The following is a 16,154-nucleotide window of genomic DNA, read 5'->3' as shown; positions in this document are numbered from 1 at the left end:
TTGGAGATGTTGAGGACATCCACCAAGCTGGTCTCTGAGATTTTGTTCCTTCTCCAGTGGGGGGCACTGGTTATCTTGGGGGTGGAGGTGCATGGGCTGAGGATGCTGAAGTGGATAATAGATTGATCGGTCCATGCCAATTCTGTAACATGGCTGCATTTGATGCAGTTGCTGGAGGTTAAAATGGGGTCCAATGTGTGTCCTGTGTGGTTCGTAGGTTTGTGGGCATTCTGGGTCAATCCAAGGCTGCGCATACTGTTGAAGAGGTGTGTTGTGTTGTTTTCATTGGGATCGTCGATGTGGAAATGTAGGTCACCAAGGAAGATGTGTCCTTGGGGTTTAAGGCTAGGGGCGCAATGAAGTCTGCAATGATGTTGTAGATGCTGGAGTTCAGGCCTGGGGATTGGTATGTGAGGGTGCCTCTGATGGTTGGTTTGTCATCTATGTGGAGCATTAAGTTGAGTTGTTCCATGGGGTTGGTGGTGTTGTTGTTGGTGGTGGTGCACTGTATGGTCTCCTTGTGTATAATACCTGTTCCTCCTCCTGGCTTGCTGGTGCAGTCCTGGTGAGCGATTCTATAACCAACGGCAATGTCTGGGGTGGATGTGGAGTTGAGCCAGGTCTCATTGAGAGTTACGATATCCGGGTGGCAATGAGGTCCCACAATTTGGTGGAATGCTTGCATAGTGAGTGTGTGTTGAGAAGGGCGCATGTGAGTTGGTGTTTTTGTTCAGGTGATGTGTGTTTGCAGTGGGGCTGGTCTGTGGGTCTGATGTGTGTGCTGTGGTAAGTGAAATGGCAGCGGGTACTGGCAACAGATCTTAATGTTGAGTGTGGGTTAGCATGGTGGCAGTATTTGTTGTGGCGTGTGGGGTCAAGAGTGTAGAGCTCAATGATGGTGCATCTTCGGGGGTAAGGAAGGCCAGTGGTCATGGCGCTGAGTGTAGTCCAAACATAGAGAGGCACAGATGGGCTTGCCTTCTGCAGTCAAGTGGCACCCCTGCTGCATGCGTCCACTGCATGGATACGCTGCAGCCTGCATTAAGTAGGTCCTTGGGTAGATGTTGCTTCCATTGGTGGGAAGACCAGTGAGTGGGAAAACCCAGTCCGGGAAAACCCGTCACGAAAACCCACGGCTGCTAAGTTGTCACTGGGTCAGTCTGAAAAAGCAGGAACTGGAAGCCACAGGCAAGTGGCAAGCTAGATGTCCAGGTTCCTACAAGAATTATGTTTGTGCAGTACCATACAGTGATTTGTGTTCACACAAAAATCCCAGATAAATAATTCGGAGTCAGGACTGACTTTTTCTAAATTCTCCTTAAACTCCATTGGCCATTTTTGTTTTTTTCAAATATAACTAACTCTGCCTTCCTCTGCTACCATGGCGGTGGATCTGGTCAAAGTTGACAGCCTACCCAGGGCTGAGCTGCAAAAGCTCTGCAAAGAGAGGGGGCTAAAAGTGGGTAAGAAGGCTTCTAAAGTGAACCTACAGATACCCCACTGGGCCTATGAGGAGGTCAAGAGGATGCAAACAGCAACAGAGGAGGATGATCTAGGAGGGGACATGGGACTAGATGAGGAGGAGAACTCAGGCCAACAGGACAACTCAGGGCTCCAGGAGAAACATCCCTAACCCCAGGAGGAGGATCAGAAAACCTGGGATGGAGGATAGAAGGGAGGAAAGGAAGCTCAAGTTGGAGCTGGCCAGACTACAGTTGGAGAGGGTGAAAGCAGAGGCTGAAGGGACCTTAGCTGAGAAGAAAATCCTGTTGGACCATGAGAAAAACATGAAGGAGCTGGACATTAAAGCCAAGCAAATGGAGTCAGGCAGCAATGGTGGCAATGAATCAGCAGTGTCTACTGGAGAGAGTCCACATTCCCATAGACCTGGTGCCCAGTTATCAGATGGGAGATGATATAGATAAATGGCTTTCAGCCTATGAGGTATTCATGAGGGCCCATAAGGTTCCTGAGGAGTACTGGAGGGATTGCTTGTTGAGGTATATGCCCACGGTGGGGAAGGGCACACTCCTGACATTAAAGGGACAAGACCAGACCAAGTTTACCCCTATGAAGGCCATTCTTCAGTCTAAATTTGGGTTGACCCTGAGATATACAGACAAACGTTCAGGGACAGGCACAAACTTCCAAACCCATCTTGAGTGGACTTCATTGATTATGCCAGCAAGGCACTGAAGGGCTGGGTGAGGGACAGCAAGGAAGATGATTTCAATGGGCTGTTCAACCTGGTTTTCAGGGAGCACATGCTCAGTACCTGTTTTATAGAGCTGCGCCAACACCTGGTAGATAGCAAGCTGTCTGAACCAAGCTTGCTGAGGAGGAGGATTTCTGGGCCAGGACCAGAGTGTCCAATAAGAAACCTCGGAGTATCTCTAAGAAGGGTGACTCAGGTTCCCCCCCCAGCAGAACCAGGGGTTGGTCAACGGAGACGCAGACAAGTTTCAGGGTAAGGGGGGAGGAAAGGCTTCCCATGACCCCCCTGAGAAGGATAGAGGTTATGATGGGTGGTGGCTCAGGGCACCCCGTTTTCATCTCTACTGCTTTCATTGTTCCCAACTAGGACATAAGCAGGGGGACTCGGTTTATCCAAAGAAAAAATCCACTGGCGTGAACTCTACAGGAGTTGCTCATGTGGCCCTAGGGGTAGGTAGTCCACATGGGCCAGAGAAGGAAGATGCCCTAATCTCTCTCACTTCGGAGATAGATCCACGGGATGAACTTGTAATCCCTGAGGGTGTGAGTCATCACTTCCACCGGGTGAAAGAGAATGGAGTCCCTGTCACAGCTCTGAGGAACCCCAGGGCCAGCTGGACCATGGTAATGGAACAGCTGGTTTCCCCAGAGCAGTATGCGTGGGGTCAGGTCAGGTGTGTGGGGTAACCTAAGACCAAGGGCAAGTCTCTTTCTACCCCACGGCCCTGGTATCCCTGGAGTGGGATGGTAAGGTGACCCAGAGAGGGATCATAGTTAGTCTCCAGATGCCCATAGACTGCCTTCTGGGAATTGAGTTGCCACTGTTGATAGAAGAGCCAGGAGGAGCAGCTTCAAAAGGAGCCTTGAAGGCTCAGACACCTGGGCATACCACTCCCAAAAGGAGGGTACAGAAGCCTAGATAGGATGGTAGAGGGAGGAAGAACTCACCTCTGACTCCTGTTCAGCCTCAGGGTGCAGATCCTGGGCTGAATGGCCAGTCTCAGGTTACCACATCTGAACTGGTGGGAGGGAGAGTGGAGAAAGGGTGCCTAACACCTGGGGCTACTACCCTCCACTCTGAGAAACCTCAGAGGTCAGAGATCCTAGGAAGGATGGGAGCTGGGCTCTTGACACTGAGAGCTCTGTTGGTGGTTGTCCTAGTGGACAGAGTTTTCCTTGTGTTGGGAACAGAAGTCAGACCCAAGGGGTGGAGCGGGCCACATCAATTTGTTGGCCATGGTGGTACTGTCTGCCTACTGGAATGCGTCTGTGAGCAATTTAAGGTTAGGTGCTGCACAGATGGGGTCTACAGGTGAGGAGCAGGGTTCCCTATGGGTCAGTTCAGTTGCTCAAGAGAGTGTAAACAGAGGGGTCCAACAGAATTCTGAGAGGCATAGAACTGGCAAGTACCCCTGCTGTAGAAGGTCATTGTCCGTGTTCTATCACCGAAGCAGGGAAGTCTATCAAGATACTAATCAGTCCACCCTGGCTTTAGGCTGGATCAGGGTTGTACTAGAAATGGCCCACTCTTCAGGGCCACTCCAAACCTTTATGCCTTCCTCTTCCTACTTTTTGCTGGATCTTTGCTAGTTGGCCTTAGGACTCTGTGCACTTTACCACTGCTAACCAGTGCTAAAGTTCTTATGCTCTCTCCCTAAAACATGGTTTGATTAGCATATACCTGATTGCCATATTTAATTTACATGTAAGTCTCTTGTAGAGTGGTATATAATTTACCCAGGGTCTGTAAATTAAATACTACTAGTGGCCTTGAAACAGTTATTGTGCCACCCACTTAAGCAGCACCTTAAATCGTATCCCAGGCCTGCTATTGCAGCCTGAAGGCAGTATCCCATTGCTATGTTGACTTGGCATTTAAAACCTCTTGTTAAGCCTTAAACTCCCTTTTTTTAAATTATAAGTGACCCCTAAGGTATGCTCTGTGTAGCCCATAGGACAGGGTGCTGTGTAATTAAAAGGTAGGATATGTATTTTCTAGTTTTGCATGCCCTAGAAGTGAAAAGCTCCTACATTCAACTTCCCACTACTGAGAGTACTCCTCCTATTGGGTAACATTGGATATTGCTTATTAAAATTAATAAGTTGTAATTCCTAAACCTGATATGTCGTATTTGGTACCTATGAACCTATAAAGTGTAATAGGGAATCACAGTGTTAACCTGTGGGATAGATAGGCCTTGCAGTAGTGAAAACAAATTAATAGTTTTTCATTACCAGGACATGCAAAAATGAACAGTACATGCCCAACTTTATAATTACACTCCACCCTACCCTCAGGCTATCCAGGGCCTATCTTAGGGGTGATCTGTGTGTAATAAAAAGTTAGGTTTAGACCAGGCAAGAGGGTTAACTTGGCAGGTTGACATGGCAATTTAAAACTGCATTTACAGGCTCTGTAGTAGCGGGCCTGAGACATGTTTAGAGAGCTAAGAAAGTAGTTGCCACAATCAGTGCTCCGGACCCACTTGTAGCATTTAATTTACACACCCTGGGCATATGTAGTGCACTTTACTTGGGACTTATAACTAAATTAAATATGACAACAGTGGACAAACCAATGTTACCATGTTTTCAGCAGAGAGCTCATGCACTTTAGCACTGGTTAGCTGTGGTAAAGTGCCCAGAATACTAAAGCCAAGAAAGACGAATTGAGCCAAAAGTGGAGGGAAAAAGTCAAAAAGTCTTGGGATAACACTGTAGAAAGGGGCAAGGCCAACAGTAATAAATCGTTATTGTTGGAAAGGAACATCTTTTGTATGCTAGTCATTTAGATTTTTGCCTGAAATGTTTCAGTCAACTTTATCACACTGCACACTTTACTCGTGTTAGCCAGTAGTAAAGTGTAGTGTTCTCTCTTAAAACATGCAAAAAATGGCATGAATCTGAATGGCACATTTAATTTACTTAAAAGTCCGTAGTATATGTGTTAGACCTGACATGCTTTAGGGTGGTCACCCCTAACTTTTTGCCTGCCTCCCTCCACTTTTTGGACTCTGTTTTTGCTGGCTCTTAGACTCTGCACACTTTACCACTGCTAACCAGTGCTAAAGTGCATATGCTCTCTCCCTTTAAACATGGTAACTTTGGATCATACCCAATTGGACTATTTAATATACTTATAAGTCCCTAGTAATGTGCACTGTATGTGCCTAGGGCATGTAGATTAAATGCTACTAGTGGGCCTGCAGCACTGGTTGTGCCACCCACTCAAGTAGCCCCTTTACCTTGTCCCAGGCCTGCCATTGCAAGGCCTGTGTGTGCAGTTTCACTGCCACTTCGACTTGGCATTTAAAAGTACTTGCCAAGCCTCAAGCTCCCCTTTTTCTACACATAAGTCACCTCTAATGTGTGCCCTAGGTAACCCCTAGAGCAGGGTGCAGTGTGGGTAAAAGGCAGGACATGTACCTGTGTAGTTACATGTCCTGGTAGTGTAAAACTCCTAAATTTGTTTTTACACTATTGTGAGGCCTGCTCCCTTCATAGGCTAACATTGGGGCTGTCCTCACACATTGTTGAAGTGGCAGCTGCTGATCTGAAGGGAGTAGGAAGGTCATATTTAGTATGGCCAGAATGGTAATACAAAATCCTGCTGACTGGTGAAGTTGGATTTAATACTACTATTTTAGAAATGCCACTTTTAGATAGTGAGCATTTCTCTGCACTTACATCTTTCTGTGCCTTACAATCCACGTCTGGTACTACATATGCCCAGTAAATTAAATACTACCAGAGGGCTGCAGCACTCATTGTGTACTGCATATGACACTTTTACTGTAAAGCAAATTGACATTGGACCACTTTACAGTCTCTTTAGATCTCTAGAAATTCTCTTATACCATGGGTACAGACAAACATTTTCCCAAGAGTCGAAAAGAATTGTCTTTGGTGTGCCCAAGTGTTCCTGTGGTGCCAGAAGGGTGGGAGTGGGGCTTTGCAAGGGATTTAGGGTGTAAGGTGGGAATGAGGAAGCAAAGCATGTACATGGTGTGGACAGTGAGTAATGAAGTTATTTTGAGGATTTCCTTCCATAGTACCCTCTTAATTAAGCCTCTTGTCTTTAGAAGAGTCATAGATTTGACAATACTGTGTTATGCTTTATCTTTATCACCATCCCTCTACCGTTTCTCGTGGGTAAGCCTTCACTGCGTGCCATCACTACCTTGGGAGAGTCAAGTGTGAAAAATAAATTACTTGGCTGCTATTCTGAAATGAAATAGAATTGCACAATGTGAAACAAGAAAATCTGGGATCAATATAGACTTTCCCACTTGATCAATTGTTATATTTCATTGTGTCCTCTCTTTCTCCACTATCACATATAAAAGGACCTTGAAATGCATTGCACTGTACTAAACGTTCTCTTATGTTTGATTTAATACACTATAATTGTGCCCCTGTATAATAACAACCCAGAACACCAAGAGGAATACACAGAATGACTGACTTGCCTCTTAGTTCTCTATTGACATTGTTGTCAGGGTGGGAGGAGGCATGATTGTTTCTACCTTCATTTTTTTAAACTATCACTTTTAAAAAATACTTCTCACTGCACTGATAAAATTTCATGTACTAAAGAGAATAATTTTGGCTTATTAATGAACTGCACGTTTGATTTTTGAAAGGGAGTTATCACATTGTTACACGTTTGTTGCAAGATGTCTTTAAAAATGAATGTGTTCCTAAAGTAAAGTGGTGCAGAGAACCTTATTTTTTCTTTTCTTTTACTTCAGCTAGCTGTAAGTGTTTCCCGCTGTACTGACTTTTAGTGCTCTCTCAAGTAAACAGCAGCACAATGCTGCTGTTTACATGGGAGATGCATATAAATATCAGGAGGCCTAAATGGCTCCCAGGTAGTACTTGAGTATCACTGTCTTATAGTTTACATATAGAGCCTCATTTACCAGAAAGTGGCGTAGAAGGCAGCACACAAAAAAGTAGCAAATCATCATTATTTATTGATTGTTTATGTGAGGGAAGGGACACCTTCCTGCCCATAAACAATCATTCATGGCATTTCTCTCTCTCTATGTGTGCTGAAGAATGCAACACACATAGAAAAGGCAAAAACAATTAGAAATAAAAGTATTTCTCCTCATTGCACCATGCTAACGCCACCTATTGGGGGTTGGTGTTATTTTTTGGCGATGCCTCAGGTTTACGATTTATTGTAAATCTGGGGCAGGGTTAAAATGCAATGGTTGTTGCGGTGAAATGCCCACTGTAACAACCATTGCATGCCCCTATCATGCCAAGTGAAGTGTGTAAAGGGAGTGTATTTACAAGGCAGCGTTAAGTTACAAAAAGTGGTCTACCGCCACCTTGTAAATATGGGCAGGGCATTGCGCCACTGGAGCGTCGCTAAAAGTGATGCTCCGGTGGTACAAAGGCCTCATAGATGAGGCCCTTGCTGTTTTTCATATAGATGAAACAGGTTTTACATGTTATGACTGATTGTGGTGAGGTGCCTCTCCAATAAATACAGCTAACCTTGAGTTTTCAATTCAATAATTACTTCATTCCAAACAAAGCTTTATGTTGTTGTGAAATCTGCCATACTGGTATGAATCTTTCCTTTCTCACTTCAGAAGTAGGAACCTCATCTGAATATGTATTTGCTTGGTTAGTTAACCGAGGTTTGATGTCTCTTTCTGACTGTGGCTTGTTGGTGCTGTTTGCATCGGAATCCTCTTCCTAACCCTGTGCCATGTATAAAGTTGCAGCAACTTGAGACATGGTGGCAGGTTCTTTGTCCAACTGTGCATTGCTTCCTGCAAGTAAATGACAGATGTACTTGCTAGTTTACAAGTTGATAAATGTTGCTGCCATATCATATATTAAAATAAGCCTTATTTGTGGTATTATCCATAATATTTGAAACCAAACTGAAAAGGAAGTATTACATTTTTAACTATCTTTTATGACATCTGAATATAGGGGGTCGGTGCCCCGCAGGGCATTCTGACCGCGGCGGTTTTGCTGCGGTCAGATGGTAAAACCGGCGGTCTCCCGCCGGTTTTCCGCTGCCCTTTAGAATCCTCCATGGGGATTCTGACAGCCCATACCGCCATCCTGTTCCTGGCGATTCTCCCGCCAGGAACAGGATGGCGGTATGGGTTGTCGTGGGGCCCCTGGGGGCCCCTGCAGTGCCCATGCCAATGGCATGGGCACTGCAGGGGCCCACGTAAGAGGGCCCCACTTTGTATTTCAGTGTCTGCTTTGCACCCGTCGCACCTTCCCACTCCGCCGGCTCAATTCTGAGCCGGCGTCCTCGTGGGAAGGCTCTTTTGCACTGCGGAGCGGTATTTTGGAGGGGGGAACTCTGGCGGCCGCCAGGGTGAGAATCACCCCCATAGTGTGCAAACCTAATAATTCACGTCTTAGTAAATTTTTACTTGGTCTCTGAGAGACTAGCAATTGTATGCTAAATAGCCATCATAATTAAATGTTACCTTCTAGGTCCATAATTATTTTGCACATATAGATCTGATTTTCATTTAACATTTTTGAATATTTATGTATTATGTCTTTAAGAAATGCTCATGAACTGTACTAATTGAAGTACCTGGCTTTTTTATGAAAAATTACTAACCTCTTAGACCACTGGCATGAGTTCCCCTACTTATAATTTATAGTTATAATAGTTACACGTAAAAGTTATGCCATGGTTAAAATTTTATATAACTTACAGAGCTATGTACACAGCGTTGTAACTCATTAGGCAGACTACATTAATTATACCTCGTGCCTTTTCCATGCACAGCTTATACATATTTATATTACATCACTTTTACTATGTTAAATCAGAGCACTGATAGCAACACTCATGCCATCTGAAATTACATAATTTATTAGAAGCATGTGCATGGTACAAGGGCGCATTACAGTTGATGTACTAATCCTACTGAGTTTACAACACTGTGTATGGAGTTCTTCAAGTTATAGTAAGTTTTGGCCGGGATGCAAATTATAACTTTAAGTAATAACTTTTGAATTTCTAATGTTTGTGTAGTTTGATTGTTTTGGATATAAATAATAAATGACGTTTTCCTAACTACAACTAATCATTAACCTCTATGTTTCTCATTGAATTTCAATGTTTTAAAAAAAAAAAAATGTGTTTCAAACATTAGAGTGGAGTTTCCTTGATTGGAGTGTTGTTGAGAGGAGTATCGTAAAGTACAGAGAAGGAAACAGTGTCTTAGAGTGTAGTGGTGTAGAATGGAGTGTCATAGAGTGAAGTGTGCTAGAGTGGAGTGTTATAGAGAGTCATGTCTTACAGTGTTACAACATAGAGTGTCTGGACATAGAGCCTTGTGGCATAGAGTTTAATGGTGTGCAGTGGAGAGGCATAGAATCGAGTGGCATAGAGTGTAGTGGTGTGTCGTAGAGCAGAATGGAGTGGCATGTCATAGAATGGGGTGCCATACAGTGCTTTAGAATGGAGGGGTGTAAAGTGGACTGCTGAAGAGTGGAGTTATATGTTGTAAAGTTGAGTGGATTGTCATAGTGTGGAGTGGCATGTCATAGAGTGGACTGGTGAGGAGTGTCGTACAATAGAATGGGGTGTTTTACTTTGGACTGGTGTGTTGTACAGTAGAGTGGCATGTCATGGAATAGAGTGGGGCATTGTAGAGTGGAGTAGCATGTTGTAGTGTGTCATAGAGGGGGGTACAGTGACATAGAGTTAAGGGGCATAGAGTGGAGGAAATTATTGTAAAGTAGAGTAGTGTAGAATGGAGTGGAGTGCTGTAGAGTAGAGTGGCATTGCTTAAAATTGAGTGGCATGTCATATAGTATGTTAGAGTGCAGTGGTGGGGAGTGTAGTGGTGTAGAGTGGACTGGCATAGAGTAGAGTGCCATATAATGGACTGTTGTGTCTTAGAGTGGAGTGCCCTGTTGTAGAATGCAGTGGTGCGACGTACAGTGGAATTCTGTAAATTGGCATGGAGTGGAATGGTGTGTCATAGAGTGGAGTGGTATTTTGGAGAATGGAGTGAAGTGTGGTGTCATAGAGTAGGGTAGAGTGGGGTAGAGCGGAGGGGCATAGAGTGGAGTAGGGAGTTCCAAAGTGAAGTGGAGTGGAGTAGTGTGTTGTAGAGTAGAGTGCAGTGGCATATTATTGACTGTCATGTCCTAAATTATCTTAGAGTGGAGGAATGTAGTGGGGAGTGGCTTATCATAGAGTGGAGTGGTGTGTCATAAAGAAGAGTGATGTATCATACACAGGAGTGGTGACTCATAGAGTGGAGTGGCATGTTGTAGAGTGGAGTGGTGTGTTTTAGAGTGTTGTGGAGTGAAGTAGAGTGGCATACGGGGGAGGGACAGAAAGTGGCATAGAGTGTTGTAGAGTGGAGTGGCATGCAATGGAGTGGTGTGTTGTACATTAAAGTGGAGTGTTGTGTTATACAGTGGCATGTTGCAGAGTGTCTTAAAGTGGAGGGGCAAAGAGTGGAGTGGCATGTTCAGAGTGGAGCAACGTGTTGTACAGTATACTACTGTGGAATGATGTAGAGTGAAGTGGCATGTCAGAGTGGAGTGGAGTACAGTGTTGTAGATTGAAGTGGAGTGGCTTGCCGTAGAGTGTTGTGCAGTGGAGTAGAGTGGCATACACTAGAGGAGCATAGACTGGATCTACAGTGTGGTAGAGTGGAATGGCATCCAATGGAATGGCATGTCATAGAGTAAAGTGGTATGTTGTACAGTGTAGTGGCATCTCGTAGAGTGGAGTGACATGGAGTGTCCTAGAGTGGAGTTTCAAAGAGTGAAGTGGCATGTTGTAGAGTAAAATCGTGTTATAAGTGGAGTGGTGTGTTATTGAGTGGAGTGGGGTATTATGCTGTATAGTGTATTTTTTCATATATAATTACATTTTTCAATACGTACCGCAAAGTGGAATGTGGAATGGTGTGTCATAAAGTAGAATGGTGTGGTGTGCCATACAGTGACATGTTGTAGCATGTGTTAGAGTGGAGGAACATGGAGTGGAATGGCTTACAGAGGAGTGGCATGTCATACACTGGAGTGGCATGTCATACACTGGAGTGGCATGTCATACACTGGAGTGTCATGTTGTATTGTGGAGTGGCATGTCGTAGAGTGGAGTGGAGTAATGTGTCATCAAGTGCCTTTTGTTTTTTTAATTCAATTGGTAATGCAGTATTTCTTAAGTAGTTTTGAGGAAGTACTGCAAAAAAATATATGTGAAGATAAAAATACTTTTCCCTAACTATTCAGACTTTGTTAAAGTGCCTCACTTATTCCTATACCTTTAAAAATAGTTATAACCTACATACCATCGAGAAACCCACAACACAGCCAAACGTTGGTCTAAACAATATTGCTGCCTTTATATTGTTAAGCCTGTCATTAGGCAATATTATTGTGCTTTGTCATCACCATGCACCATAGTGTACCAAAAAGTTACCACAACATGCAGTGGTCTACTGTAATACTAGTATTTTCTTATAACTTTAAAAGTACTGAACTTATTTACATCTACTAACAAAAAGGACCCTTTCCACCAAATAATCTATATTTCCACCAAATAATCTATATTTCTGAAAAAGTTCAGGTAAATCTGTGTAGTCATTTTGCTGCTAAGTCTGTTTAAAAGGTCTAGGGACAATGCATTGGTGGCAAAACTTGATTTGGAACCCCTTTTTTTTTCTTCGCAACCCCTTATCTAATCACCACAAAATATTGCATTATCAGCCAATATAGAAAAGGAATAGGTCTGCAAAGTTTTGTGGAGATTCATCATATGGTGGCAAATTTATTACCAATTGAAAATCCAAGGGATTTCTATCTCTTGGAATCTTAACTATAACTATAGAGTGGCTATTGTAAATCTATCTATCTAATATATATATATTAGAGAAAGAATTACATGTGAAACATCTTTTGTGGTATATGTGTTGGAATGTCGATGTGGTCTGAGGTATGTAGGGAGCCCTGTATGCCCTTTAAAAAAGCGTATTTTAGAACATATAAGGGTGGTGCGTAATGAGGATACTACATATGCAATGACTAAACATTTAAAAACTCACTTGGAACTCGATTGGCTGTCCATGAAGTACTATGGTGTTGCAACAATACAAAAGCATGAACGGGGTGGTGATAGGGTTCAAAGATTAAGAAGGTTGGAATCCAGATCCATTATTAGGTTAAAGACTAAGATGCCATTTGGGATTAACTACAATGAGGAACTGTATTGTCATCTATAAAATTGATTGTATAATATGGATTAATTCCCACTGTCAATGTAAAAAATTTAATGGAGTACATCAATTGAAATAAGTGAAATGGTAATTGGGAATTGGATCCCCATATAGTAATGGGAAAGAAAAATTTTTGGAATGAGAAAACTGTCAATAACTATTGGACATTGTTGACGTGGGAATGCAAGCAAGGAGAAAAATGGCACACATTAACAATTGAAATGATGAGGAAAGTAGCTGTTGTTATGGTTGTTGTACATTGTTTTAACAATATTGTATATATGCACTAAGTTGGTTATTTCATTTATTTTTTTGTTTTATCTGTATGTGGAACACACATTAGGGTGTAAAAGACGTTGTGTTTGGCTTTAGGAACAGTACATGTTGTTTTGACTACATATCCCAGAATGCCAATTAAGGGCATGGTTTAGAGGATTAGTATAAATAGTGCTTGTAATGGATTGGGTAATTACCGTGACCAAGACCGGGAAGGTCGAAACGCGTTGGTGTTAGTTTGTTTGGGGTCCTGGTATGTAATAAAAGCAATCTGCTGTAATCCTGTGAGTGCCGCATTTTTTACTTAATTGTCAAACTGGTGTGAAGATTATTGATGGGAATAGGTCCTTCCCATGAGGGCACCGACATGAGAAGAGCGCGCCTGTTTGGATCTGTTGGAGCTGAGATATATATATATATATACATGTACATAACTGTGTACAATGAAATTGAACGATAAAGAAGTGCATAGTAACAGACAACAATTTTTTTTATACCTTAGCAAGAATAATATTTGCAGCATAGCATATCTAAAAACTATTTGAATATGTCCATCAGATCTTACAATCCCTGCGGCAAATGAAAAAGAGGTTTACTGATCACATAATGGGAAATGGTATCGTAATTCCACACATCTTCCTCACTTCTCCCTTTCATTACAAATTATAGTTGACATCTAATGGCCTGGTTTAGACTTTGGTAGAGGGATTACTCTGTCACAAATGTGGAATTACAAGTTCCATAGGCTATAATGGGATTGTAATATGGTGGACAGAATATCCATTATGTATGTGATGGAGAACCCCCTCTGCCAAACTCAAAATCAGGAGCTAAGTCTAACCAATTTCTCAGAACATGATTAGAATGGCCAACAGAACCACTTTCTTGAGGGTGATACAAAACAATGTGATAATACCTTATTCCATATTCTGTTAACATATTTTCACAGCATTCAACTTAGATTGGGGTCGTTATCTGGGACTATGGCTTTTGGACACCCTTCCCTCACGAACACATTTTTTAACATTTTTTATCACTACCTTAGTCCTTCTTGCCCTTACTTCAAGAAATGATCAACCAAAGTGAAAACTAATGTAACATTGATTCCATTGCATGTAAATGAAAGACTTATGAACAAATCCACTGTTTGACACGCCCATTGAGGATGCATTGCAGGATATACAGATGTATTTTAAAACCCACAATGCTTATCTTTCAAGTTAAAAACTATAGGGCTCCTAACAAACCTTCCAATGTCCCTATCCATCATAGCCACCAAAAATCACAACTTGCCTTGCTCATCATGTTGACAGGTCCTCATGTAAAACAAGCATTTGCAATGCAATAGGACTTGCATTTTTTTCTTCAGTTACAGCTATTGGTGTTGTAAATGCATACCTGGACTTTTTTTGGCAGATAATTTGGTCAACCCTACTGCATAATTTGGACCTCTCACTTCCACTTACCTTGTTCTCTAGCTGTAGTAAAACATGAAAATATTATATTTTTTATATGACTATTTTGGGGTCCTCCCAACCTAATGTGGGGACTCAGAGATGACCTTGACAGAAAGTGAACATCGTGCTGATCGTTTTGATGGTGGTCCCAGTGTCCTAGGACAACCACATGGAGAGTTGTGGTAAAAAATGTTTTGTGAAAGGAACACCCCGAAAAGCATTATGAGGCGTGTTTCTGAGAGCAGTAAGTATTGTAGTATTTTGAAAACACAAACTACTCCCCACCATAAAACCATAAAACAAAAGTTCCAGCCTTGAGAGCTTAAAAAGGTACTGAATGGTGGGAGAGGTTACTATTTTGGTGTTCTCCCAACCTAGTGTGGGGACTTAGAGATGATCTAGACAGAAAGAGTGCAATGTGCTGAATGGTTTGGTGGTAGTCCCATTGTCGTAGGGCCACCACAAGTTATGTGCCAAAATGTTTTGAAAAAATAAATGACCTGAAAAGCATTATGGGAAGAGTTTCCCGACTGCAGTGAATATTGTAATATCAGCCCTCCTGCTGTGCCGGGAGAGCCTCATTAAGGATTTCTTTGTTTTTTCGTTTTAAAATGCACCAGTTTTTATATTTTTCAACTGCTAAACTGCAACGTAAGTGATACTCATGTAAATCGCTCCCCCGATCGAGTTCGTGCTATATGAAACTTCACATATATAAGTGGTACTCATGTAAAGCATTCCTCCGATCAAGTTCACGAAATTAAAATAAATAAATAAATAAATAAATAGCCTTTTGGGCGCAGACACCACAAAGAAACAATGGTATGCCCAAAAACAAGGAAGAGGAACAAACAACAAACGGCCATGGAGCACGAAGCGGAGAGGCAAAAGAAAAAAGTAGTGTGCCGCACTAAGGTACACAGCCAGTTGTGCAATAATCCCTGTAACAGGGTTATTCTCCAAGGTGGTCACAAAGCAGCTTTCACGAGGGACAAACATAATATACCTACAAAATCAAGGGAACTTTAAAAGGTAGGTCAAGGAACAAATGAAAGTCATGGGGATGAGATGGGTGTGCTTAAAGCCCCCAGAGGTCGATCACAACAAGTTGAGCGACAGTACTTGCGCGCTGCCTAGGCTCTACTTAAAAACCATCAATTGCTTTCATAAGCCTAAAGGTACGATCAATTTATCCATTCCACGTAAAAGATAATTATTTTCCAGTAACTCCCATCTGACCATGTTATACTTCTTTAATTTGATTTTTACCATCCACATATCTAGGCTACCAGTTCTTGGTACATTTTCTAATTAATGGGAGCAGGTCTACTCTATTTTCTGAAGGATGCTATTGTACCACCACCCCTATCACGTTTCCCTTGTTTTCATATCTGTCACTTCTTCCTCATCAGTATAAATATCTAGTTCTTTTGTCACATTGTTCTCATTACTTTCTTCTTTGACCTGCCAATTGCATCCATGCACAAAAATACCAATTCCTTTGTATTTATAGTATTTGGATAACATATGGATAATTATTGATGTAGCTAAATGGTGTACCCTATTACAGTTACAATACATACTTGCAATGGTTTCTGCACTTGAGTCTGGTATTCTTCTTTTTTGACATTAGATTCAATTTATTTGTTCTGCGACTCTCTTCTAATCTCTTTTCTTATACACATATCTTGGCAGCTCATTCTGGAAACAACTGGTCACTTCCATCCGTCACTTTCATTCTGTCCTCATCACCAATATACATTTGTATTGCGTTATAATCATTGTTTTTTTATATACAGCATACTAGCCTGGACCATCAAATCAATAAACCTCAGGAGCCACTGTACCCTATTTTCATTGTAACTGATCATAGTATCTAGGCTGGAGAGTGATCTCTGCAGGGTCAGACATGGACAAAAAATAGGCCCAGGCACCAAAATAAAAATGGTCCCATTAGTAAATCAGTTAG

The sequence above is a fragment of the Pleurodeles waltl genome, chromosome 11 (genome assembly GCF_031143425.1).
Source record: "Pleurodeles waltl isolate 20211129_DDA chromosome 11, aPleWal1.hap1.20221129, whole genome shotgun sequence".
NCBI lineage: Eukaryota > Metazoa > Chordata > Amphibia > Caudata > Salamandridae > Pleurodeles > Pleurodeles waltl.
This window is presented reverse-complemented; position numbering follows the sequence as displayed.